This window comes from Sus scrofa, chromosome 10 (genome assembly GCF_054392235.1).
Source record: "Sus scrofa isolate SSC_HxYL_T2T_F1_AM1 chromosome 10, Sscrofa_HxYL_maternal_Yorkshire_Landrace_v2.0, whole genome shotgun sequence".
In the NCBI taxonomy this organism is placed as follows: Eukaryota; Metazoa; Chordata; class Mammalia; order Artiodactyla; family Suidae; genus Sus; species Sus scrofa.
Window position 1 is genome coordinate 92543800 of NC_139392.1, and position 27558 is coordinate 92571357.

Genomic DNA, 27558 nt, shown 5'->3' on the forward strand with positions numbered 1-27558 from the left:
AAGTGTTGGGGCAAGAAATAGCAATGATATTTGGAAAGCCAGCAGACCAAGATGGTGGACTAATGTCCCAAAGAACCAAGTTATCCGAATTAGAATTCAGACTTCCTTCATACTGAAAGGTGAAGGAAGTATGGTTGATTGTTGCAAACTTGTTGCTGCTGGAATCCTTTGTTCCTGCAGCTGTCCACACAGGTCAGATCACGATGTTCCTATAAACTTCTGACAAGACAAATGTTATTCTCTGTTCGTCAACTTTTTAATCTCTGTATGAATGTAAAGTGTTATGCCCTTAAAGGTCAGAGCCTTGAGAATGGGCTATCCTGTATATTTCAGACTACAGGCAACATTCTTAACTTGTGGCAAAAGCAACAGAATATAAAGCTTAAATAAAATGAACAGATCCAAAATGCAGTCAATTTCGTTCTTCCCTAATACACAACCGGTCACAAAATCCAACTCAGATTTTTCCAAATAAGGCAAATACATAAGCTTTAGCCAAGCAAATAATTGCTTTGCTTTGCTTCAGTGTCTTCTGTATAAAAACTGCCCCCTCCACCCCTCAGCTCCTATGGAGTGGTCCTACTCCTTGAGTTTGGTGCTGCCCAATTTGAACTGATGCATACTCAAACTCTGGAAAAAAGGTAGCATGCTGCAGTTTACTTCTTAACACTATTAATCTACCACTTTCTGGAAAGGTGATTTCATACTTTCTAAATGGCAGCCCCCCAAGACGGTGCAAAAGTTTCCACATTCTCCAACTTTTCCTAGAAAAAGACATCCGTGAAACACAAGAAAACATCATACCCAAAGCCCTTTTGGAGCAATATTGTTAAATTGGCTTTAATAATGAGATGAAGATGATGAATAATTTTACATTACATGTGCATGTTCAAGGAGCAGTTAATGGAAATTGATAAAACATGTGATGAAAATGTGGTCACACCACACATTACGGCTTAACCAAGTCACAACAATTAACTTGAAAATGATGAATGTACCTTCCTTAAAGTAAAAAACAGAGCTGCCATTTCAAACTCCGGCTCAAGACATTATTGATACAAACATGACCACAGTGCTTTCTGTAGTTATTCTATAGATGTATCTGTAGGAATTCCTCCAAGCCCTCCATCCAAGAAACACTCAATTCTGTCCCGATGGGTGAAGGGGGCAGATTTTCCAGGAGAAGTGTTCATTGAAATCCTCTAAATTTCCAGAAATGTGCTAATTTTGATTCAGGAATAATACATTTTAATAAACCTTAATTCCTCAGCAATTAAGTTCCAAATGAATAGCCCTCATCCTCTGCATTTAGAACATGGACGTCACTTAGAAGGATCATGAGTGGAATTATGTTATTTGCTGACAATCATACAAGAAGGGAGTGTTTGGGGCAGCAATTTTCTTTCTTTCTTTCTTCCCTCCTTCCTTCCTTCCTTTCTTGTCTTTCAAGGGCCACACCCATGGCACGTGGAAACTCCCAGGCTAGGGATAGAACCAGAGCGGCAGCTGCTGGCCTGCACCACAGCCACAGCAACATGGGATCTGAGCGGTCTGTGACATACACTGCAGCTCATGGCAAGGTCAGAACCTTAACCTACTGAGTGAGGCCAGGGATAGAACCCACGTCCTCTTGGATGCTTGTCGGATTCATGACCATTGAGCCACAATGGGAACTCCTGGGGCAGCAGTTTCATCATGGGTTTTATGATTCTTGAAATACTATCCAAGGAAGAAAGAAAGTAGACTGCTATGAGATGATGATTGCTTTTTTGGAGGAGAATGAACAGCCAAGAATGGACACACAACAAAAATGGCCTTACTTTACCTCCCTAAATTGAGCACATTTCACAAATTATTTTGTGAAGTCACAAGCAGAAAATTAGTTTTTCAAACAAGTATCAGAGCCATTTGATTACAAATTCAGGATCTTTCTGAACAGAGCAGAGAAGTGAGCAACCGTCTTTCTCTGCTTGCGCAATAAGATGCCTGACCCCTGGTTACTGGGGTTGTCTCTGGCCCTAAGTATTGTCTGCTTGTTAAAAGGACCTGGAAAAGTTTGGTTTATAAGAAGAGGTGTGTAGCAATCAGAAAAGAAGACAAGACCAATATTGCGTCAGTTGTGGAGAAAGCCAGAGAAAGGCCCAGGAAGAGAAGTGTAGGAGATTGAGAGCCCTGGGAGGTGTTTGCTCCCAGAACAGTTACAGAATAGCGACTTCAAGGATCACTTAAAACAATGCTGACTCACACCCTCCAGTCCCCTGGAGTGTCAGAAGCCCAGCCTAGTGCCCAAGCAATAGGAGAAGGAAAGGAGAAGGGGACATGGGTTGTTCCACGTGAGTCTCAACTATCACAAGTGACAATGTCCTTTGTCTTCTTCTTACCCAACTTTCTGAAAGAATTTTACGATACATCATGTTCTTTGGGGAAAAGGGAGGGGATAGGAGGTGCAAAAATTTCCAGCACAGCTGTGCCCGTGAGAAAACACGTCTAAGCAAGAGCAGAAGACAGCTCGCAGACACCAGGGAGATGAAATGTCACTTGTCAGAGCAGGAGCCATTTGTGAGTGGTGTGGGGGCAGGGGGGTAGAGGGAGAACAAGAAAACAGAAGCATTTTTTAAAGCAAAGGAACCCGAAGCAGGGCGAGAGAATTTTAACAGCTGCCGTTCCATTTCACACTTGAGTGTGAAACACGGGGGAGCATGAGAGGTGTCTGAAGAAGAGTTTTGGAAATCTCGGAGGTGTGAAGACTGTGCCACCCCCTGATTCACTACTTCAGGAAGACCTGCAGTAACACTGATGACGTTTCAAGGATGTTAGTTTCAGGGTATGATTTCTTTTGAGTGCGACGTTGGGCCAAGGCTGACCTTGAGGAAACCTGCCTTTGCCCAGTTACCCATATGTTTATTGAGAAAGTGCCCATAAAAAACTTTTCATGCATGGGAATGGCTACAGCATCTAAACATAGTTCATCCTCCCCCCAGGTCAACCAATCAGTTCTGTGTCCTTCCTTTGTCAATGGCACCGCGAATTTCCCAGCCACGAACAAAATCACCAGCTTCCTTGTATTCTCCTGAGATTGCTACATCATGCCTATTATCAGCAGCAGTAAAACGAGAGAGTGTGGGTGATGGTTTAAGGGTGCCTGAGTACCATGTTTGATTCTGAATTTTGTTATAACCGACACTAACTGTTCAGCAATGATGCCTGGTATATAACCTCCTCTGATACCTGTGTTCACGGAACAATTGCTATGGCCTCATTTTCACCCCCTTCCCAACATACAATAATTTTAACAAATGTAATTGACATAAAGAACATTTATTATGATGGAATAAGTTAAATGTTTAAAAAGCGTGCCGAACCTTGTACATGGTTGTGTTCCATTCAACGAGCCGCTGTTTCATCATCTGTAAAATGAGAATAAGCACTTTGACCTCTTTCGTTTTAGAAACGCGCTGAGATATTTCTTATGCACGATTGCTAATCAATCCATAATCGTTTCATAATCTGGGTTATTTATTCCTGTGGAAACTTAGTCCGATGTAGAAGTGGAGGAGCCAGAAGTGATACAGAAACTGCAAAGAGGAAATTAACTCAACTAATATTTGGCAAATGGGTCACACACACTTCTCAGACATAAAAGCAATGGAGGTGTTCTCTGTGCAAAGCTAAAATATATACAAAAATGAATAAAGAAGACAAGTTAAACTAGCTGGTGAAAGACGTGAAAGACGTGATAGACAATTTACCATGTGAGGATAAATAGAACTCTTTTTAATTAGAAAATTTCATGATTATAAGAAAGGCCATGTCAATTTTTATTAGAAAGCAAGCAAATAAGTTGGGTTTTCATATCATAAATAAGAAGTCAAAGGTATTTTGTTTGAATTTAAGAGGCTAGTTTGATTCTGAAAGCATATGCTACACCAAAGCACATTATACTTTTTTTCAATTTATAAACTCTCTCATCCAACGTATTCTTATAGACTAATGATGAAAAAAGAGTTTTAATGAAAGAACAGGTATGAAATTGTCAGGAATGGCATTTCTTTTGGGATATTACTACATTAATGTCATAAGGAGAAAGAGTTGGAGAGAGAAATAGAGATAGACAGACAGCAAGACAAAGAGAGACACAGAAAGATAGGTGGGGGAAAGAGAGAGAAAAGAGAGAGAGAGGCTTACTGTGTCTCATTTAATCCGAAATCAGAACAAAGGCTGAAAAATCGATGATGCAACGTGGAACTAGCATTGGAAGGCAGCTCAGTAATTCACCTTGGTTGGTTTCTGCTCTGAAATTAGCATAACTGGCAGCTGACATGTCATCTATTTCAAAGTCACTGCAGGCAGGGAGGTTCTTCAGTAAAGGTAAGATTTTTAGCAAATCTCTTGCACATGATCAATGATTGTTTTAGAATTACCAGCTGGAGATAATCATGCTGTATGATCCATTAGAGTTGGGGCCTTTTCTCCCTAAATGCTTTTAGAAATAGGAAGGGCATCATATTAATTCTCCTTGATATTTCATTAGTTTCATGTCACTCGTTTCATTAGTTATATGCTATTTCACATTGCTGTCAATGACACAGAGCTAATTTCTTGACACGTACTTTTTATGGTCTTCATGAATCGTGCTCATTATGGAAAATGGGCTGAATTTTTTATTGGTTTATCCTGAATGAATGATTATAGCGAAATAATTCACTTTGTAATTGTTGCCAAGAAGATACTTTTGCCAAAGGGTGTACATTTCTAAAGAAATTTCTTGTTGGGGATCAAAATTTACAGTGTTTGATGGACAGTGGATCCAAAATGACCCAGTCATCATCTTCACTGAAACTCACTCCTCAACTACTGTCTCAGAAAATAACTTTTACAATCAATCTAATTCATGAAAATTCCTACCTTTTAAAATTGCTGATATCAGTGACATGTTAAAAGGTAGAAGAAAGGATTCAAAGAATTTAACATGCTAATTTTGCTTATCAGACATATGGACACCATTTGGCATTAATGTGTAGAAGGATATAAAATTGCAGCAGTATATTAAAATCTTGGAATAATAACCATACTGGAAAACATTTTGGCCATTTAACAAAATATTAAACAGAGCTGTCGTATGACTTAACAATTCCATTCCTAGGTACATACCTACAGCACTGAAAACTTAGGTCCACACTAAAACATGCATATCCATGGAAGCATCAGGCATAGTCACCAAAGAGTGGAAACAACACCAACATTTATCAGCAGGTGAATGGAAAATCAGAGGGAGGCCTGTCAATCAAGGGAATATTATGCAACCATAAAAAGGAATGAAGTGCTCAGACATGCTACAACCTGGATGAGCCTGGAAAACCTTATGCTAAGTGAAAGAAGCCAGTCACAAATAGTTGTATGTTGTTTAATTCTATTTCTTTATTTATTTATTTGCTTTTTAGGGCCGCACCTGCAGCCTATGGAGGTTCCCAGGCTAGGGGTTGAACTGGAGCTGCAGCTGCAGACCTACGCCACAGCCACAGCAACACGGGGTGCAAACCACGTCATCAACCTACATCACAGCTCATGGCAACATCAGATCATTAACCCACTGAGCAAGGCCAGGGATCGAACCCGCATCCTCATGGATGCTAGTCAGATTCGTTTCCACTGGGCCGTGTTGGGAACTCCTGTTTGATTTCAGTTGTATGAAATATCCAGAGTAGGCTGATCAGGAAGCTAGAAAGTAGCTTGTTGATGGCCAGGTACTGGGATGGGAAGTGACCAGAGGATGAACTAACTGCCAGCAGGCTTGTGGTTCCTTTTTATCAGGAGATGAAAATGATATGGAATCTGACAATGGTGGTGACTGCATCAATTGGTAAAGATATGACAATTCACTGAATCATATGCTTAAATGGGTGAAATTTACAGTGTATGACTTTTGTCTCAAAAATGAATGAATAAGCAAAAATAACTGAAAATTGATTCACATAAAATAGCTAATAGCATTAAGACGCCACTAGGAGTTTAGTCTCGCGTGTTTTCCATTCGATCATGTTAAGACAAAACTGAGACTGAGGGCACATTAGGAGGATTTTTTTTCAGGTCCTTACTTTTGTCTGCCTCAGCGCTTCTGGGCTGGAGCCTGGTAAACACAGAGTGTGCAGAAACAGAGAGAAGTCAGAATGAAGCAGAGCTGGAGATTTGGCACAAGGAAATAAGAGGGTTTTGTCTTTTAATGTTTGAAAAACATGTCAGTATCCTACTTTTTTCTTTTTCCTCTTCTAGACTGCTTCTCTTTCTGATAATTAAGTAGAAAGAATGCACATGACACTTTCTCCATTTGAAAGAAAATACCCAAATATCCTTCTGTAGCGTCATTTTTATATGAAGTGGAAGTAAATATATTGTCAACGAAGAATCTATTATAAGACTTGTGAGTTTCCAACTGAACTGAAAAGCCTTTGGGGTTTGCACTTTGTGCGTGGCAAAAGAAAGCTTCCTTCAAAGAAAAATATCGCTAAGGGAGTTAGGTTTTCCTAACATCAAACACACTCATGAAAATACATTTGGATAGTTTAATTACAAACAAATAAAAAAATAAGATTTTCATTTTCTTCTGACGATCCATGCTTTTAAAAATTTAAAAACTGAGTTGGGTGGGGTGTAAAGTGAAAAACGATGACGTAAAGATTTAGTTAGACTCTTTTGGAAACCTATGATGGCATGATGAGGAAAGACAATTTTCTCCAAAAGATAAACATTACAATAATCACTATGGTTACAATTTCTTTAAAAAATAAGGACCAGTGGACATATATTTTACAATTTGGAAGCAGAATAAATTTCAACTCATGGAATACCTGAGGTGGTTTTTTTTTTTTTTCTTTTTCTTTTTTGGCTGCACCTGTGGCATATGGATCAAATCTGAGCCACAGCTGTGGCAACACTTGATCCTTCACCCACTGTGCCGCAGGGGGAACTCCTCAGTTTGAATAATAGCTTTGATCTGGTACAGACATGATTAAATATGAATCCATGCAATGATCAAAGTTTTCACATATGAGGTAAAGATATGCTACATCATTTTCATGGTCCAAAAATTTCCTAAAAATTTAGGCGGGAAAAATTTTTTTTTTTCAGAAAATTGTATTGGAAATCTCTGGATGGAATCAGAATTTCATAAGCAATACAGTGAACTTTAGTTTGTAATATTAGGCTGCACCAAAAGAACCATCTGTTGGATAGTCCATATGTACGATTCAATGACATGCTAGTCAATTGGACTTTTTTCATTACGTTTTTTAAAAAAAGGAAAAAATATCAGTCCAACTTATGGCACACATTATCTGAATTCTAGGCGTCAGCCTCAGAGCCCCTTATGCTTTCTGAATTAACAGATATCTGGCACAATCTGCGTCGGTTTCATAAATCAAGCAAATAACAGATCCATAATTTTGTCATCAAAAGTGTGTTTGCATCAGATTGTAATTTTATTTGTTTTTGGTCAAATGCACCAGGTGAGAAGATTATGTGGAAAATTATGGGAAATGGCAAGGCTTGCACTAGCAGGGAACTGGGTTGCTCGCCATTTGGGTAATAGGTGGGTGCAAGCAGGCCCCCAGGGCCCATTAAAGTTCCAAATGAATAGCAATGAAATATACTTCTGTTGAACACTGGTAAAAGCCAAGAAAGATTAGATGCACAATCACTAAAGTGCACTCCCTCTGAAGGTCTGTGCTTAGCCCAGGGACCTGCAGCACGTGGAATGCAGCAGCGTGTCCCCCGAGCCAGTGGCCGACCCGAGAGCGCTTGTGTCGTGTTTCGCTCTTCTGGATGTTCCCCAAATCCCTTCCCACACCGACTCAGTGGAGGCGACAGGATATCATACATGCAAAGGAACGCAGTGTCTGGTGATGTTACATGACAGATCAGTGCTTCCTTAGTATTATTTTTGCTTGATTTTTCATTCCCACAAACATCATAGGGAAAGAAGGAGCAGGTGACAGAATACGCTCCTGCCTTCACCATGTCCAGTGACGATGCTCTTTGTGAAGATTCAAGGGCTCTCGAACAACAGGAAACGAACTGCAGTTGTTGAGAACAAATGAAACATGTCTTTCGAAACTACACGGAATTATGTCTTGGCACTTCTAAATTGCATGGCCCTAATGACTGTATAAGTACATTTTTAACGTAGAGACATAAATCCCAAATTATGAGTTTTCAAGAAAAGGAAAAAAATATATTCATGTATGAGTGCTCAGTGTCCTTGATTATAAATGAAGCAGGTGAAGAGAATTTTAAGTCAGATGGAAATGAGTGGTGATTTGGAAGTGGGCCACCTACGACCTTACTATGTCACTGGCAATTAACCAAAAAAAAAGTTCTATTTGTTTTAGTTAAGTGGTTTGTGCTTATTCTTTTCAAATTTTATCATGAAGCTAATAGTGTCATTAATCATGTAATTTTAAGTGAGCATAAATTCAGAGCCTTTGAGAATGAAAATGAAGAGAAAATACCCCCAACCCAATCCAATGGCAATTAATAACTTCCTCAGAAAAATTCACTAGAAAGGAAGCAGTTGCACATGCATACTGAAATTCACAATATGGGACAATTCAGGGAGCTGAATTAAATCAACTTCATCCGACTGTGAGAGGGAACGAGCCATCTTCTTTGACAAATCTAGCTATTATTAACCCAGGCAGTGTACACAGCCTGTTGCCAGCTTTGCTTTCCGGATGCCGGTGACAAGGGAGATGGGAAGAAAATGGATGCTGTGAGCATCCGGAAGTCAAATTTAAATCCTTAATTCCAATCAGGGAGCAACTCAAATATTCCAGTTACTTGATTATCGGAGGTTAGAGCAGTTCAAATTCCTTTTGGTATGTTTTATGTTTTATTTGGTTTTGTTTCCTTGTCTTTCTGCCCTCTGCTATCATCCGCTGGTAAGGGGATATCGTAGCATATAAATCCAATACCTGCTTCCTTCATCTGCAAAAAGGTGAAATCTCAAACCTCAATTATTATTCTGTCTTTCCTTGTACTGTCATTGAGGACATCAATGCACTAGTAGGGAAAAGCAGTAGGTTTGGAATTTTTGTTACAGGTAAAATTGGGAGGTTATTTGGTGTGTTCATTGCACTTGTTTCATTCAAGGGAGACACAGTTGAAGATACTGAATCTTACTTTCACGGAATCACACCAAATTACATTATCCTAACAACGGCAATAGAGGTAACTGATCACAAAGACGTCTTTTTGGTCGTGACTAAAAGGGACATTTCAGTTCTAATTGTAGAGAAATTAAATACATCAGGGACTTGGCACCTGAAATTTTAGCCCAAAGAAGAAACAAAATATGTGCAATTTTCTTTTGACAGACTAGTTCGGAAGAGGTGTGTGTCTGTGTTTTGTGTGTGTGTGTGTGTGTTACATAGGAAGCAAATGTCTTTAGAGCATAAACCATATATATCACAGCACCTTCCACCAGAAAAAAAAAAAATTGCAAATGAAATCCACACCTATAGCCACAGACATGGTTTTAAATTTTCTAACAACCAATAAAAGAAGGAAAAAGGGACTTCCCGAGGCTCAATGGTAACAGAGCAGACTAGGACCCACGAGGATGTGGGTTCCAAACCTGGCCTTGCTCAGTGTGTTAAGGATCTGGCGTTGCCATGAGTCATGGTGCAGGTCACAGATACAGCTCAGATCTGGCGTTGTTGTGGCTGTGGAGAGGGCTGGCAGCTGTAAGCTCTGATTCGACCCCTAGCCCAGGAACTTCCATATGCTGCAGGTGCAGCCCTAAAAAGCGCGCGCGCGCACACACACACACACACACACACACACACACACACACAAACGGAAAAAGACAAATGGGTATAATTAATCTTAAAGATAGTTTATTTAAGCCAGTATATCCAAAATAGAGCATTTCAAAAGTGACCAATACGAAAAACCTACTGAGGTAATTTGCTTATTAATACCGGCACTAGATCCTCAACATCCCATGTGCATTTTAGACTTCTCTCACATTCGGTCTGGACTGCCCACGTGTGGCTAGTGGCTGCCTGGGAGACAGCATCGGTACGCAGGTGAGGAACTTAGGTTTACCTGTGACCTTGACACCATTCGATCCTATGCACGCCCCCCGCCAAATCACCCAGCTATTGTACCTTTGTTACCCCATCTGTCAAAAGGGGGATTCTATTTCCAACTCTGTAAAGCCGATGATGACTAAGAGCAGCAGCAACAGTGAAATTCTGCAAGGTTTCCACACCTAAGCTATGATTATAATAGTTCTCATAAGACCTAATGGTTCCGACTTGTTCCTACACGTCTTTAATATTGTGATTAATTTTTTTTAAGGCTGTGGAGTTTGACTTTGTTATGGATAAGGCCAATTTGTTTTTAGAAACATGTCAGGCGCTCGTAGTTTACCCCAAACTCATGTCCCCATTTTTCTTTGCTAACACAACTCGGATCTTGCCTGAGACTCTACCTGTCACGGGACGTGATCTTGTCACCTTCTTAGGGGTACGTCCTGTGTGAGGTTGAGGTCCTCAGCAAACAGGCTGAGAGGCAGAGTCCTGGGTCTGCAGGATTTATCGGGAAGGTCTCTCTTGAGACCTGCCTTAGGGTCTGAGAGGCGGATCTGAGCCATACAGCGCAATTTACTGAAAGAGAGAGAGAGTGAGCAGAAGATAAACAGATTAGGGTATGGGGTATTGATGGCATATTCTGAAGCCCTTAAAAGATATAATTACAATCTGTTCTCAAAACTGCGAGACCTGCAAGGGACTTAAAAGGATACGGGTCATGGTGTTGATTACAGCGGTGATTTTGGTCTTAATTTCTTTGGCTTTCATGAAAGCTGAACAATATTCTTTGCGCAATATACCTGTAAGGTTGAGGAGTATTATAATCCCCTTTTAAGAATCAAAAAATGACTTAGAGGGACATGTCTGGATTTTTCCTGCAGATTAGAAGAGGAGGCGGGAGAGCAGGCAAGTGAAAGGGCTGGAAGTGCCCTGTAAGCTGGCAGCAGAGCTTGAGCTGGGGGGGCCTGGGCTGGTGGTTTTAACGCTTGGCTCACAACCTCTGGGCTCCAAGCATCTGCCTGAAGCAGCAGCGGTGGCTCTTCCTCAGAGGTCAGACCAGGGCTTGGAAATCAAGCAGGTTGTATGGGTTTCCCCAGCGACGTGGCCACATGCTTCATATGAAATTTCGTCTCAGAAAAGAAAAAAAAAAAAAAAAAAGGAGAAATAAGGTAAAATGCTGCAACTTCCTTTTTGTTTGTTTGGCCTTCTTTTCCGGTAAACACAGGCCCTACTTTGTTGCTCCAGTGCTGGTCTAGGGTTTGCCCCTACCTGGTTCAGCTAAGAGAGGTTCTCCATCCTGGGCGTGTTGCTTTCATCGTTTCTCACTTGAGTAACTGTGTCCTGAAGCAATTTGGACCCATGTCAGTGGGAACAGTTACATTCACACAGGATGACTGGGGGTCTTCGTGTTTCTCACTAGGGATAATTGCTATTTCTACAGATGTCAAAAAGTGCCACGTTTTCACAGAGCTGGGGACAACATCGTCAATTCAAGGGCAGCAAAATGTGAAAACGATTTCAGTGCTTTATGGTTACTGATTTGGGAGGAAACAAAAGGAATCCATAGTTAATCCTCGGTACTCATAAATCTAGTGGTTATAAGCAGCAGATACCTGTTAATCCGAAGGCTCTAGAAGACAGCTAGGATAACATCTTGCTACGTCTTCCAGAAAACTGCCATGATTTTCCTGAATTGTTCATTAGCTGTTATGTATCAAGCCTGCAGATCACAAGCAGCCAAGAGAATACTCTCAATTGAAGCCGTATTTCTAGTCGGCTTCTGCGTTAACAGGTTTTGATGACAATGTGCTAACGTACTAAAGAAGACGGATTTGCGTGGCAGTTATGGCCACAAGGCAATTACAACACAGGCTAGACGTTCAGAATCAGCGGCTGTTGGTGGGTCCATGAAGCGTCCTGGGTTTTTCTCCTGGTGGCTTAGCGCTGCGACCACCCACTGTTCGACCAGCAAAGATCAAACACGAACATGAGCTAAGAAGGGATGTGATTTATGTCCCTCCTCTCTTTGGGGGCGGTGTAGACAACTCCTTTGGGTCCGGAAGGAGAAGTGGCCATTTCCGCGTGCAGGTGCTGAAGGAGCACCCGGTGTTTTCACGCCTGAAAGGCAGGTGCCCATCAGCCTCTCTCGTGGGCTGTCCTGGTCCCATGGACCCTGCCGGCTCCTGCTGCTTCCTGCCAGCACAGGGTCTGCGCAGTCTCTGTGGAGCATCACTTACACACGACCGGGGCAGGGGGCGCCTAGGTCAGGGCCAAGCCTGCTGAAGGCCTCCTGCCGCAAGAAGGAACATGCTGTGGCTCAAAAAGGATGCTGTTCATTAGAGTCAACAGAACTTTTGATCTGGGGGGAGGTGAGGGGTTCTGCAGGGACCTCATTGCTTAAAGGGCAGCAAACCCAGGATCCCCCCTCCCTGGTCCTGCAAGTTCCTTGGGGGGCGGGGTGGTCAGGATTTGGGGTGCGCATCCACAAGGTGGAAAAGCCCTGCAGGGCAGAATCCGCTTACCTCGATGACTGACTGCTTTTGAGTGTGTGTGCTTTGTGCCTCTACCCTTTTTTCATTTGTTTGTTTGTTTGTTTACAACTGAAGTGCAAACAAATGATACAGAACCTGCATCATCGTTTTCACCGGCTGTACAACCTACACCAGATTGTGTGGCCTGGTCTGGTTCAGGTACTGACAGCTTTGTGTGAAAACGAAGAAATAGAGGGAAATTAACACTGTAAGGGGAAGTCCCCCACTCTCCCGCCACCGAGTCTCTGGCTGTAATGAATGGTCGTGTATGAGATAAAATGTCAACTTTCTTCCATCACAAACCTTCACTGTCCTACCCTCTTTGAGCAGTGGAAGTGTCATGATTTTTTGTAAAATCTAGTTGTGTAGATTTTTTTGGTGACATCTTGATCATGTTCATGACCCATTTTTTTTTACTAGTTTATTTTCTCCTCCTTAGGTAATTTTAAAATAAGAGCGTTAGCTCTCTGCCTAAAAACTGTGGCTTTTTTTTTTTTTTGCAATTTCTGTTTCTGTTATGAATTTATGATTAAGTTAAAATGCCTGTATGAATGAGTAAAGTTAAATATTTTCTTCATGGCATGTGCATTTATGGCCAGCTGAGAAAGCGCTTTTTCACCCCATGTTTGTAGATGAATGGCTTCACATTTTCTTTTTTTTTTTTTTTTTTTTTTTTGTCTTTTGTCGTTGTTGTTGTTGCTATTTCTTGGGCCGCTCCTGCGGCATATGGAGGTTCCCAGGCTAGGGGTTGAATCGGAGCTGTAGCCACCGGCCTACGCCAGAGCCACAGCAACGCAGGATCCGAGCCGCGTCTGCAACCTACACCACAGCTCGCGGCAACGCCGGATCGTTAACCCACTGAGCAAGGGCAGGGACCGAACCCGCAACCTCATGGTTCCTAGTCGGATTCGTTAACCACTGCGCCACGACGGGAACTCCCACATTTTCTTATAAAGCTTTTTTTGTGTTTATTTCTAATGGTTTACTATTTGGTTCTCCTGGAATTAATTTTCATATAAGAAATAAACTAGAAATCCAATTATATGTTTTTTTAAAGAATAGGTGAGACTTTCTAAATCACACTTATTGAATATAGGATTTAATATGGGATGACTATGTACCTAAATAAATCCAATTACTTGCACTAAGTAAAACAAAAATACAATGTAAAATATAGCCAGGGGCAGGAAGGAGGACAAATTCACAATTTGGGGGATTTTAAGCTTTTGCACTCAGAGAGTATTATCATTATTATGACATTAATTATTATCAAAAAGTTAATTTTAAGTAGGGAGCTGATAAATAGGAAGAGGATGGAGAGATCAATAAGATGTGAGAACTCAGCCTTAAACCTCCAATAATAATCTGGGATTAAAACTTGTCCATAAAAAAAAAATCATTAAATTTACTAGTGTAAAAATAGACAGATTTGTGATAGCTTTGTTGTAGGAAAGGATGAAAATAATTTATTTTAAAAGATTGTAAATATAAAATTCAAATGACTTTATAAAGTTAAAACAACAGATAAGAAGATATTTGATATTTCTGTATTAGAGACAAATTGATTTTCACTGGAAATATGCTGAGCTTTTCTTTTGGTGCCTGACAAGGGTAGGTAGACAAAAGGTAGCTGACATTGTCAGAACTGTGGTTACCTAATGGCTTTGCTTTTAAATAATAGCTTCACATTTTCTAACTCATCCTTGGAGTTGTTTGTACTATTTTGCTATAACGAATGATGCTGTTCTGTGCAATTTGCTGTGTGTAGACATGGATTTTCAGTTCTGTTGGGTACACACCTAGGAGCAGTATTGCTGAGTCATAGGTGACTCCATGCTCGGCTTTCTGAAGAACTGCAAAGCTGCTTTCTGTGATGGCAGCATCGTTTCACTTTCCCACCAGCGATGTATGAGGGTTCAGTTTCCGGACGTCCCTGACAAAGTCTGACACTGTCTTTTTTGCTTATTATCTAGTGAGGATGAAGTAGTAGCTCACTGATTTTTGATTTGCATTTTTATTGGTACTAAGTATTTTTTTCAGATGGTTATTGGTCATTTGTATATTTACTTGGAAAAATACTCAAATCCTTTGTCCATGTAAAAAACTGGGTTGTCTTTTTCCTGTTAAGTTGTAAGAGTTGTACATCCTGGATACAAGTCCCTTATGGGATTTATTAGTATCTTGTCTCATTCTGTGAGCTGTTGTTTCACTTTCTTGAGAGTTTTTTTTATATATATATATAAGCATTGTTAATTACTATGAAATCTCACTCATCTATTTTTGTTTGTTTGCTTGTGCTGTTGGTGTCATATATAAAAAACCCTAGACTAATCCAAAATCACAAAAATTTACTTCCATATTTTCTTTTAAGCATATTATGGTTTCAGTTCTTACCTTTTAGTCTTTCATTCATTTTGAGTCAATTTTTAAATATGGTGTGAGGTAGGGGTCCAACTTCATTACTTTACATGTGGATATCCATTTGTTCTGGGACCCTTTTTTGAAAAGACTATTATTTCCCATTGAATTGTTTTGGCTCCCATGTTGACATTAACCAAAAATGTAAAGTTTTTTTCATGGACTCTTGAATCTGTTCCATGGGTGTGTATGGATGTCTGATGCCTGCACTGAACTTTCTTTCTTTTTTTTTTTTTTTGTCTTTCTAGGCCTGCACCCATGGCATATGGAGGTTCCCAGGCTAGGGGCTAGGGGTTCAATTGGAACTGTAGCTGCTGGCCTACACCACAGCCACAGCAATGCAAGATCCAAGCCACATCTGTGACCTACACCACAGTTCACAGCAACACCAGATCCTTAACCCACTGAGTGAGGCCAGGGATCGAACTGCCACCTCATGGTTCCCAGTTGGATTTGTTAACCACTGCACCACAACGGGAACTCCTGTTACTAAATATTTTAATTATAGGTGAGTTTTGGTTTTCTATCTGCCTTTGGACATTTACTTGGTAAGAGCAAAGCTCTTCAATGCTAAACAAAAACAAAAACAAAACCCCCCAAAACACAGCTAAGTAAGAAGGCATTGCAAAGCAAATTACTAGTGCCACTGAAGTGTTCTGTGATATGAAGAAATAAAATTAGGTTAAATAATGTTGGACCTGTCTTACTGTGTGGGGGGGTGTATAATTTATGCATGTCACCACCAATGGTGACTCAACTCAGTGCACATTTAGTAAGATTTTGAATCACTATATTAAGACTCCAAAACTTATTTGCAAAAGTCTTGCTTTGCTTAAGGTGACAAATGTTTTCTATATGAAAGAAAAAATGAAGACAAAGCAGAAAAGAGGACAAAGAGATGCTGCTATTTTATGCCTCTCTTTCTGTATCAAACCTGTAGGGAATGTTTTGGTTCTGTACTTCAGACAACTGGTGAGTGAGTTCTCAGCAAGGCCAAGAATGAAAGGAATGTAGGTGCTTCGTGTCAGAGAGACCTGTAAGAAGCCTGGAGAACAAGTCATGAACTGTAGTCAACTCTTAAATTGGCTTTTGAAGAATGTGTCAGTGGATATGTGGGTTGAATATGTATTAAGTTCGAAGGTTTTTCAAGGGAAAGGTCACTTCGAAAGCAAATGATTTCTCCCCACTCTTCCTCTTACACACACACACACACACACACACTCTTTACCTCCTTCTAGGTGAAACACACATGTGGAAAGACAAAACAATTTAATTTTAGGAATTTGTAGCGTATGCTGGCTGTTTTAAAGAAATGGAGTGTGGGCTGTCTGGTTTCACACCAGTGACGATATTAGGAAGAGGTGGCAAAGATGGATCAGGATTGAAGCGTGTGTGTAAATAACCTGACCTGACCCGAGTGACCAAGGAGATTAAGAGGTCATTTACACAGCAGAATAAAAATGAGTGCACTAGGTTGGATATAGAAAGTCTTGCTCACAAAGAATTGAAATTCTCCTTATTACTCTCTATATTTCTAGAAGCATGGCCTTCCTCTTGACTGAAATCTACTTCACATTAAAATATAGCACTTACAAATTATTATTATGTAGCTAAATATTTAAAGTAAGTGCTTCTTGGTCAAAATAGAAACAACTCAACTAAAGCAGAAATCTTCAATTCAAGCAGGCATATTAGCATTTATCATACATAAACCCGTGCATTAAGACAGTAATTTAAAAGAGGTAGCTCTTGCCTACCTGCAATTAGCTTTGTGATAAAATTACACTCTTCTCAGTTATTTGTTCATAATAGAAAATACAAAGAAATTTGGAAACTAGTAATAGCTGTTTCTTTTTATCATGGCACTTGATCCTACCATTTAATTGTTAGATATAACACCATTCACTGCCACTAGAAACAAAGGCAACTTTCTTTTCCGCTTTTGCAATTGCCTCATGAATCAAAGTGCACTGGTAAGCTGCAAAAGTAATAATAATAAAAATGCACCATAAATTTCTCTAAGCAATTATCATATTTCATGCCTTATTATTAAATGGAACTTTGGATTTTTCTACTTAGGTAGAATGATGATTTTATGTTGACTGAAAGGGCTCTCATTCAATCGTATTGCAATATAATATACTGGGGGCGGGCACTGGATTCCATAAGGGGACCTGCCTCCTTTGTGATAGCTAATGTGTATCCTGGTCCATCAGCCATCTCTTTTCCCCCATCTCCTGCATCCCACCACAGGTGGGCAAGCAGCACCATCACAAAGGAGCAAGTCCCTTGCTTCCCCATCAGCTTGTCTGAACCATGGTCCGGGAGAAATGGATTCAGGGTTGTTTCGGGTTCACGGCGTTCCTGGGAGTGCTCTCTATCAAGATGGCAAATGATGAGAAAAGATACTGCTCATTTCCTTTTGAGTAGCCCTTCGGTGATCCTTCAGGATCATAATTTACAGAGAGAGAAAAATTTCCCCTTCATGAAGCAGAATAAAAGTTTGGACAGTTAATTTTGAAACATTATCTTTCTCATGGAACAGAGAGCGGGGAATTGGCGGATAAGCAAGCAGTGCCCTGTAGCAACTACAATAGTGGCAGGTGTGTGAAGCAGCACATTGGCCCTTGTGTTTTGAATAAATTCCCCTCATGAAGATAATGCTTGCCTAAGTTTGAAAACTGCTGCAATAGATGTTCAACAGATGCTTACCGGTTGATTGAATTTTAAAATGTTTGCCTGATGGCTGACTGAGTTGAAACTAGAGAAATGGTCCCTTTCCTCTTAGGCGTTCAAATCTAAGACTGAAATCTGAAATCAAGACAATACATTTAAGTGATATTTCAATCTCCAGTAGATATATGTTCAAAGAACTCCAATCTGGAGTTCCCCTTATGGCTCAGCGATAACGAACCTGACTAGTATCTATGAGGATATGGGTTAAAGGATCCAGCATTGCTGTGACCTGCCAGGGTGTAGGTCACAGACGCAGCTTGGATCCGGCATTGCTGTGACCTGCCAGGGTGTAGGTCACAGACGCAGCTTGGATCCGGCATTGCTGTGACCTGCCATGGTGTAGGTCACAGATGCAGCTTGGATCTGGCATTGCTGTGGCTGGCAGCTGCAGCTTAGATCTGACCCCTAGCTTGGGAACTTCCATACTTCTCTATGCCTCAGGCCCTAAAAAGTAAAAAACCAACCAAACAAAAAGCAAAACGCCACACCAAGGTTTATGCCAATAAAGATATAAAGATTTATATTGTATGAATCATGGTATATGCCAATACGCTACTTTGACCACAAAAGTATTCACAAAGACACTACAATATCTTGAGGGGCATGGTGGGTGTTAGTGCCCACTGTACCTGTGTGTGTGTGTGTGTGTGTGCGCGTGCGTGAAGGGGGAGGGGACCTCCACACCCAATAAACATAACGGAGTCATCTTTCTGTAGCTTATGGAAGCCCATTTTTCCATGGTAGAACTGAGACTCAAAATCTGCATGAGGATAATTTTCACTATATTTTATTGGGCAATTTTAAAGATTGGAAAGTATAATTTAACGCTATAGAATTCCAATTAAATGACTTCAAAAGAGTTGTTATTCTTGTAAAATGGGCAGAAAGATCCTATGCTATTATTTTTTAATGTACTTTACATAAATGTGATTGTACTTAATTCTTACCACTGCTCTTGCTCTGCGATGGAAACATGATTATTCTCACAGAAGAAAATTGAGAGGTGATGAGTTCTAATACCTATTACTTGCAAATAAAGAGCACTGTCTGACTTTGTGAAGGCATGAAATTTTCTTAAAAATCTCAATATTTTTAGAATAAGCAGCTTATAGCTGTATATAGGATCTATAAATATATATAAAGTATTCAGATCATATCTCAGAAGAATAATACAGTCCAAAAGTACATGCTTGTTATTATAAGTCTCTCTTTTGTTATTGGTGACATTCCATGAAATGCAGCACCAACACAAAATGTGACCATGCTAGGAAGACAGCTCTTTATCCTTATCAGGTACTAAATGCCAGAAAGTTCATTTTGTGGACCCTGAAAGTTTGAGTAGAACTAAACAGTTATCTTACAAAGGTAATGAATATCCAGTTTTGCAACCAAAGGTCATTTGTGCCAATGTCGCCTTTCCCTCTGCCTCTCCGGGAGAAACTGTTGTTCTCATTAATGATATATGGTCCCCTAACAACCGCCCCTCAGGCTAGCAAAACACCTTCCGTTTTTACATAACCCTCCCCACTACGGGGAAACCATTCTACTTTCCCCGGTTAGATATAAGCTGGAGCTGTTGGTCTTCTTAAAGATCCTCCCTAATAAGTATTTAATGCAAGACAAATGCTGTAGCAATTTAACCACGATTTTATATTAAAATAATTGGTACACCTGAGACAGAATCCCCAAGCCTCCAGAATTCTTACTCTGGTAACCTGCTTCTTAAAATCGATGTGCATGCATGTGCTTCTCAACTAATAAAATAATGTGTGCTTATTATGAAACGCTAAGCGGATAAGGAATAAGAAAACATCCTGTAATTTCACCACCCGGAGATTTTGCATTAATAAAGTGGACACCTGTAGACAGATTTTAAAACTAGGACGCTCTGCTCCACTATGTTGTTATTACTTGAATATTTGTCCTTGATAATACATATTGTGTAGTCTTCTAAGTTGTCCCTTTTCTGACTTTATTCATAATTTACATGACTGGTTTTCTACAGTTAAGCATTTGGGTTATTGTTTATTTTCCACTCTTATTATAAACTGTGATAAACTTCTTCCAACATAAATCATTACACGTGTTTCTTCTCATTGATTTAGGGGGTATTCCTAACAGTAGTTCTGGGTCAAAAGATTTAAATATTGTTTCAATCTATATTGACAACTACCATCCATAAAATTTGCAATAATTTGCAGCTTCATCAACGGTGTAAAGATGCCTGAATTCCCGTCACGGCTCAGCAGGTTAAGAGCCCCACTGGATCCATGAGGATGCCGGTTTGATCTCTGGCCTCACTCAGTGGGTTAAGGATCCGGCATTGCCATGAGCTGTGGTGTAGGTCACAGATGCTGCTCAGATCTGGCACTGTTGTGTCTGTGACGTAGGCTGGCAGCGCCAGCTCCGATTTGACCCCTAGCCTGGGAATTTCCATATGCCGAAGTTGCAGCCCTAAAAAGAAAACAAACAAACAAAAATGAACAGTATAAAGATGTTCATTTTCCAGCATTCTTACTGACATGGATTATTAATTCCTGTTGGCTTGGAAGTAAAAACAATGCTAATTACGGCTGTCTCAATTAGCATCCTTTATTGTTAGACCAACACAATATTTTTATGTATTTGCTTGCTGCTTGCGTTTTCTCAGGTCCTTCGTCCATGCTTTTCCATTGCGCTATTGACATTCTCTCATTGACTGACATGGGATTAAGTAAGGAAAGATAGGACACGTGGTATGGGCTCATTTTAGACTTGCTTTGAGTCAATAGTCAACCACACTGAGTGTGCACTCAGGGACAAGGCACATACCCTAGACCAGGGAATAGATGATGCGAGAGTCCATGTGCAAGTAACCATGATAAAAATTTAAAGACCATTTTATTTGAAAATATTCCCCGTCCTTGAAATACACTCGAAAAACGAATGTGCAGCCTGTTTCTAATGATCTCATGCAGGATAGTTTAAGGGACAAAATCATCTCATAATAATATGGAGTTCCCGTCGTGGCTCAGTGGTTAACGAATCCGACTAGGAACCATGAGGTTGCGGGTTCGGTCCCTGCCCTTGCTCAGTGTGTTAGGGATCCGGCGTTGCCACGAGCTGTGGTGTGGGTTGCAGATGTGGCTCGGATCCAGTGTTGCTGTGGCTCTAGCGTAGGCTGGTAGCTACAGCTCCAATTCGATTCCTAGCCTGGGAACCTCCATATGCCGCAGGAGCAGCCCAAGAAATGGCAAAAAGACCAAAAAAAAGAAAAAAAATCATCTCACAATAATAGCGACAACGTTAATACTGCGTGTGTGTGTGTGTGTGTGTGTGTGTGTGTGTGTGTGTGTAAGAGACATTGCAGCCTCAAAGTGATCCAAGAAGCAGGTAATGTTTTTGTCTTATAGACAAAGAAACTGGCCCTTGTAAGGTAATATGTCCTTTTGTTAAATTTACCTCATGGACGTCGTTATTTTTACACTATTCTAAGTGCCATTTAAAAATAAAACCCTTTATATCCTCATTTATTTTTCCATGCTTTAGCTGCTCTAGTACAGAATTACAATTGCTTTTGTTTCTTGACCAGGCGCTGTACTGTGTTGATGTATTAGTTCTGATGGTTGTTTTGTACGTTTCCAAGGATGTTATACACACAGGATAATGATCTGCTGAGAGTAAAGACAGCTACCCCTTCATTTTCTAGTCCGTGTCTGGACCCCGTTTCCCACGTGTGGTGTGTGGACGAGCTCTGAAGTACTGGCCAGGTCTGTGTGCTGACCCACTCAGATCGCCCATCAAGAAAAGGGTTTTGCCCAGATCTCCGTTTAGGACCAAAGGCCAAATTAGCCCTTTATGCCATCAAGGTGCTTCGCTTTATATCGCAGGCTTGCTTGCAAGTTTCAGACTCTGAGAAGATGCCTGAAACTCTCAGGTGACAGTTATGGTGAGGTCAATGTGTCTGGGGTGGTAACTGATCCACGTAAGGCTTTTCCTGCTTCCAGATTTTGTATTCTGGGCACCTCCATCCAACCCACAAGTTAACACACAGTTAAATGGAAAAGTTTTCCATGCATTAGAGATTACGAAAATAAAAGGACTCAGACGGGCTCCTTTCTGTTTATCTCTTGTGTCTTTTTCTGCTTTGGAAGCCTGCCCTCCAAACCTTGCTCAGCAGGTGAGCGAAGCCAGGGCGGACCGTGCCGGAAGGGAAGCTGGCCTGCGTTGTCCTCATGGAAGCCTCTCGCAACAGAGCAAGGAGCACTTGGCCCTCCAGGTCCATTAAGGGCTGAAATGTGACCGGCTCCAAGTGTCATCAGCTTTTCCGGGGCAAGGCCACTCTACGACGAAATGGCAGTTTGACTATAAAAGAGGCTTTTTTGCCCAAAATGCAATCTCACCATTTCTCTACTTTGCTTTCATGCAAATATTGTTTTAAAAGCACCGTCAGTGGATGAATATAATTCTTCAACTATTTTACCTTGACTGGTATACATTCTATGGTAAAATGATAAGTTATGCTGCATAATTCATAGTCTGTCATGTAGGTTTTTTCTGTTATGTGAAAGCAGAGTAGTAACTTTGAGATCCATGAAAACATGAGCGTACATTACCCCCGTTTTCTCGGTGTTTATAATGAATCATTTTTAAGTATATTTCTTTGCAATTTGGATAAATATTATTTTTTATTCTGTGTCTATACATGTGGGTACTTATATTTAGGTTACGTCAAAGCATAAATATTTATATGCTTAGAGTTTACATCTTTTATTTTTTTATGTTGCATATTTTAGATTTTAATATTTAAACGTATATCTAAGCATAAATATTTATATGCTTATATTTATGTTACATCTAAGCATAAATATTTATATGCGTATATCTATGAGTATGTGTATTAAAATATAAGAATCACTTATTGTGCTTATATTTGCTCATCTAGGGGACTTTATGCATCTCAGATATAACAAACGTTTATCGAGCATCTACTGTGTCAGTCACTCTTCTAGATTTGGGGGGATATTTCAGTAAAATTTACACCAAAATTCTGCCCTCATGAATATTTTATTCTGTCAGTTGCAGGATTCTTTACTCATTGTTACTATTTGGCATAAAGCTAGTACGTTTGTGGTTTTATACAATATCAAAAATATTATGTGAAAAGAAAAAATAAATGAGACGATTATTTTTTTCGGAATTCTTGTTTCATTTATATCAATTATAAGTGCAAGATATTTTTATTTTGGTCAGTTCCATTTTGATACATTGTTTAAGTGCAGTCTTTGTTAGGAAGCCCCCTATGGCATTTTTATTCATATTTTAGATTTTCCTAAATATTCCCCAGCATAAAAATGGCATGTCAATGCAAATAAATATATAATTATTTATTCTTCACACTAATTTATTGACAGAAAAGGTAGCATAGAGTATTCTGAGTTCAAGATCCAAAGTCGAGGAGTTCCCTTGTGGCTCAGTGGGTTAAGGATCTGGCATTGCCACTGCTGTGGCTGGGGTTCAGTTCCTGGCCTGGGAACTTCCACATGCCATGGGTGTGGGAGAAAGAATGAATGAACAAACAAATGAAAGAAAGAAAGCAAAAATCCAAAGCTGAATTTCCTCTTGAGCACAATCTTCCCTGTTCAAATCCATGGTGCTGTATTGCTTATTTGATTTGGAAAATTGGGTAAGACAGCTTATAAGGATGCGTAAATTACAAGAAGATACTATGTTAAAATTTATGATAAAATAACAGTTGGGACGCTTATCTCACAAGTATGTAACTAAGATGCACTCCTGTTAATGGGTTGTACTTAGTGTCAGCGCTTCCCAACCATAGTGGCAGATTATAAAGATTTAGGTTCCCAAGCCCCTTCAGCCTTAAAGTCTGATTTCCTTGGTCTCATGAGGTGGGCACCTCATAATGTGAGATTTTTAAGATTTCCATAAGTGGCTCATCTACAGCCAAAGCAGGGGAAGCATTGCGTTAGTTAGACCTAGATTTGTGTTTCAGCCTCCTGGCAGATCAGACCACGTATTTCACAATGTCTATAAGATTAAAAACAAGCTGATTGTTGGGGATAACTATGGTACTTTGGGTTCCTAAACCTATATAGATTTTTCCTGGGAGATGCTCATAGGTGAATGATTGTGACATAAAGAACTACATCCTCAAAATCATCTCTGTAAATGACACAGACTCTGTAAAAGATGCTTTGGACTCTTTCTTATAAAAATCCTTTTATAAAAGATAGCTTAAGAAAAATAATTTTGACAGACTTAAGAAAATATCTATCACAATGTATTAGTGAGATCTTCACTTTACATTATGGTGTATATTTCAGTTTGATATTGGACTTTTAAAGCTTGCTGAATCGAGGGTTTTTTTAAATGACATTTATTGTTTTCTTTCTAATTTTATAAGTGGTATCTGCTCATTGTAGATAGGTAGAAATACATCAAACACGAAGGAAAAATTAGCAATAATCTATGATCTGTACCCACCACCAGAGAAAACCACCGTTGGCATTTGGATGCATTTTTCCCTGATATCTGTATCTATACCTGTATCTATATATCTATATAGATATATATTTAAATTTGTGTGTAATTGATGTACATTGCTATATTAGTTGCACAGTATAGTAAACTTGTAACAAATTTTTGCTGATGACACCATTGTTGTGTCATTGCTATTAAATTTTCTCAGCTATTTTGCATGCCCTTTGTAACAGTCTGTATAAAACAGAAACAATAGAAAATTTAGGAAAAATGTGAGCCTATGGAAGTGTATTGCACTGGAATTAGAGCAATATTACTTCTAGCTTGTTTCTAGTAGACATTGATTAGATAAAGACTGATTCTTACTGCTTTGCCTCTGCTATATTAAACAAAAGGACTCCCTTCATTAAATTAACAAGGGAAGCAACCTATAAAATTAATTAGGGAGGAAAGAAGGGTAAAATTAATCCCAATAAATGGTAAGAGAAGGGTTTATTTTAGTGCGACTTGGACATTTTGCAATTGTGAGGATGTTTTATAAGTATCATTCATCTTGGTAAAGGATTGATACCAGTGGAAATTGAAAATGGTGATGCTTCCAACCCTGATTTTGTTTTAGCTGTAGTCTTAGAATTAAGGCTTTTTCCTGCATCTTTTGGTGTGACAGAGAAAAGATGCCTGTCAAAATCGATCAAAAAGCTGGCATTAATTGGAAGCATGAAATTCCTAAAGTTCTAATCACACACACACACACACACACACACACACACACACACACACACACGGATTGTAAAAGTTTAATGCTGTGACCTTCAAAAGCACATATTATACAGCACAGAAATCAACACCCTTCCTCAACAGCAACCAGGGGATCAATTATCAGTGGCATGATGCCCAGAGGCAGGTCATTGATCATTTCTATTGCCTTGACCGTGATTGCTGTTGCTATGGTTAATGAATGTTATTGAACCTGCTACCCAAACCTAATGGTGAGCATCACCCACGTCCTTGTCCCCATTTTCCAATATTTCAGGAGAATGGGGTTAGAAACCCAGGTTTAAAAGGTTGTCAAACTCCAGCCGGTTGGTTTTTTTTTGTTTTGTTTTGTTTTGTTTTGAATGACTTGTTTGCTGTAAAAGATACTGCCAGATAGTTTCATGAAGATCTTTGCCTTTATAAAAGTAATGGAAGCTCAAATTCTATGTGAAACATTATTTGTATTTCAGTCTGCAGTAAAAGCCTATTGGTCCACTGGCAATATTTTGGAGAACCTGGACTGGCCACTAAATGTCCACGCGCTTGGAGCCTTTGGTTTCTTGAGAGAAATGGTGAGTAGAATTCTTGGCACTGCTCATAAAGATGCGGAATCTCAGAATTGGAACTTTCTGAAGGAAGCAAGGAAGAGAGACATCTGCTCTGTTCTCCAAGGTGAAGAGCTAAGTTGTGAGGGTTGCCTTCTGGAAATTAGAAAAAAAGAAAAAGAAACCTTTGTTTTAGGTTACCATTTTTTTAAGGCTTTGCTTTAAGTAATATAGAGTGATTTCCTGCGTGACAGTGTCTAGGGACGCTGGAATAAACTTGAACTAGTGCTGCCCGAGGGGTTCAGAAGAGATGAAAGATGTAGATCGGCAATGTGATAAGGATGTGTGTGTGTGTGTGTGTGTGTGTGTGTGTGTATTTTTATATAACAGTAAAGCAAAAGCTGATGTAGGGCCGTGAGCATTGCATTAGCAAACATATAGGCAATGGGTCAAGATAACCAAAGGCAAGTGTGGCAAAGTGAGGGCAAAAAGTCCAACAGTTTAGGACATTTATATACTAACACAAAAGAAGCCTGGGAAAACACTGCATGAAAATTAAAAAAAAAATCACTAAAAATGTGTGTTCTTTTCTTTTCTTTTCTTTTCTCTTCTCTTCTCTTTTCTCTTTTCTTTCTTTTCTCTTCTCTTCTCTTCTCTTCTCTTTTCTTTTCTTTTCTTTTCTTTTCAGGAGAAAGAAAGGGGCCACGAGGCACCTGATGCCCCAGTACGTTGATGTGTAGTTCTCAGAACTCTAGACAGCTTCCTGGCTACTGGTTCCTGTGGTTCTGATCCTCCCTCGGTGTAGACTCATCCAGCAGACAGCCTCGGAGGGTTACAATCCGGGAGTCAGCAGGAGCCGACGTCTCGTCGGAAGCGGGACTGGGGGAGGGTCTGCTTTCAGACGCAGTGCTTGTGGTCCCATTCGGTTCCCTGGGTGTCCCGGGGAGGGCGTCCCCAACTCTTGCATCACTTCCGTGACCAGGAGGCCCCAGAGCAGCGGAGCGAGGAGGAAGGACCCAGGGCACAGATACTCCCACTGCCCCAACCCAGAGCCCGTCAACTGCCCGACACACAGCGAGCCCATCTAAGAAAACAGGCCCCGGAGTCCAGTCTTAATCCCACCCCCAAAGCCATGAGCTAAGTAAAAACATAGATGTGAAGCCACCGGTCTGAGGCAGCTTGTTAAGGCAATGTCGCTTTGTCGAATAAAACTGATGCACTTATTATTAATCCTTCTCACATTTCGCCTTAAAGGAATCCTCGTTTATTTTAAGTCATGTATTCCTGTTATTGAGGGGTGGGCATGTGGGTGTGTGTATGTTTAGATGGTTGCAAAGCTTAGTAATTCATATTATGATTTTTTTCCCCTTTAATAGCTCAGCAGTCTTTTTTTCTTCAATAATGGAGCCTGTGCTGCTTCAAGATCCCAGATGTCAAATGTGAGTTGTACAGGGAATTACATACAAACGGTCGGTTCCCAGTAAAATTTCCTAGATGTTAGTATGACTTGTTTTTCCCACCAAATTCTAGATTTTTAAAATTAAATTGCCTCCAATTTATGCAATTAGATATTATTTACCCTGCAGAAGAGTTTGAACACGATGGCTCTTGATGAGTGCATTCATTCATCACAGTCAAGACATTTGTTTTGAAATATGGAATCTGTTCACCTGTTGCCCCTCGAGTTTTCATTAAAAAAACAAAACTCTGAGATCTAATTTCCACTTTTTATGTTCAATGCATGTCCAACGAATGTCACTATACTTTTAAAAATAATCTTTTTCTTTCAGTTTTAATATCGATGGACTCAGCTACTGTCTTCCAGGTGTAAATTATCATCAGCCCTTAGTCAAGGCTCTTAATGCACAAGGAAAGAACAATGCTGATGATTCAATGGCAATCAGTTAATTTCTAGAGTTCTCCATTTAGCACGTACTCTCGCTGTGAATTTTTTTTCACTGAAAATGCACCTAATTCAACATTTCTTCCTTAGCATTTATTTTT

At 40.0% G+C, this 27558-nt stretch overlaps 1 long non-coding RNA gene across 1 annotated transcript in view; it reads left to right on the plus strand.

The window, feature by feature from the left end:
- The window catches only part of LOC110255726 (uncharacterized), a 35474-nt gene extending 9889 nt beyond the window's left edge, over positions 1–25585 (plus strand). Inside the window, exon 2 of the long non-coding RNA XR_002336437.2 lies at positions 25480–25585. This is a non-coding gene — a long non-coding RNA (uncharacterized LOC110255726). The remainder of the gene's footprint in view (positions 1–25479) is intronic.
- Positions 25586–27558: the final 1973 nt, after the last annotated feature.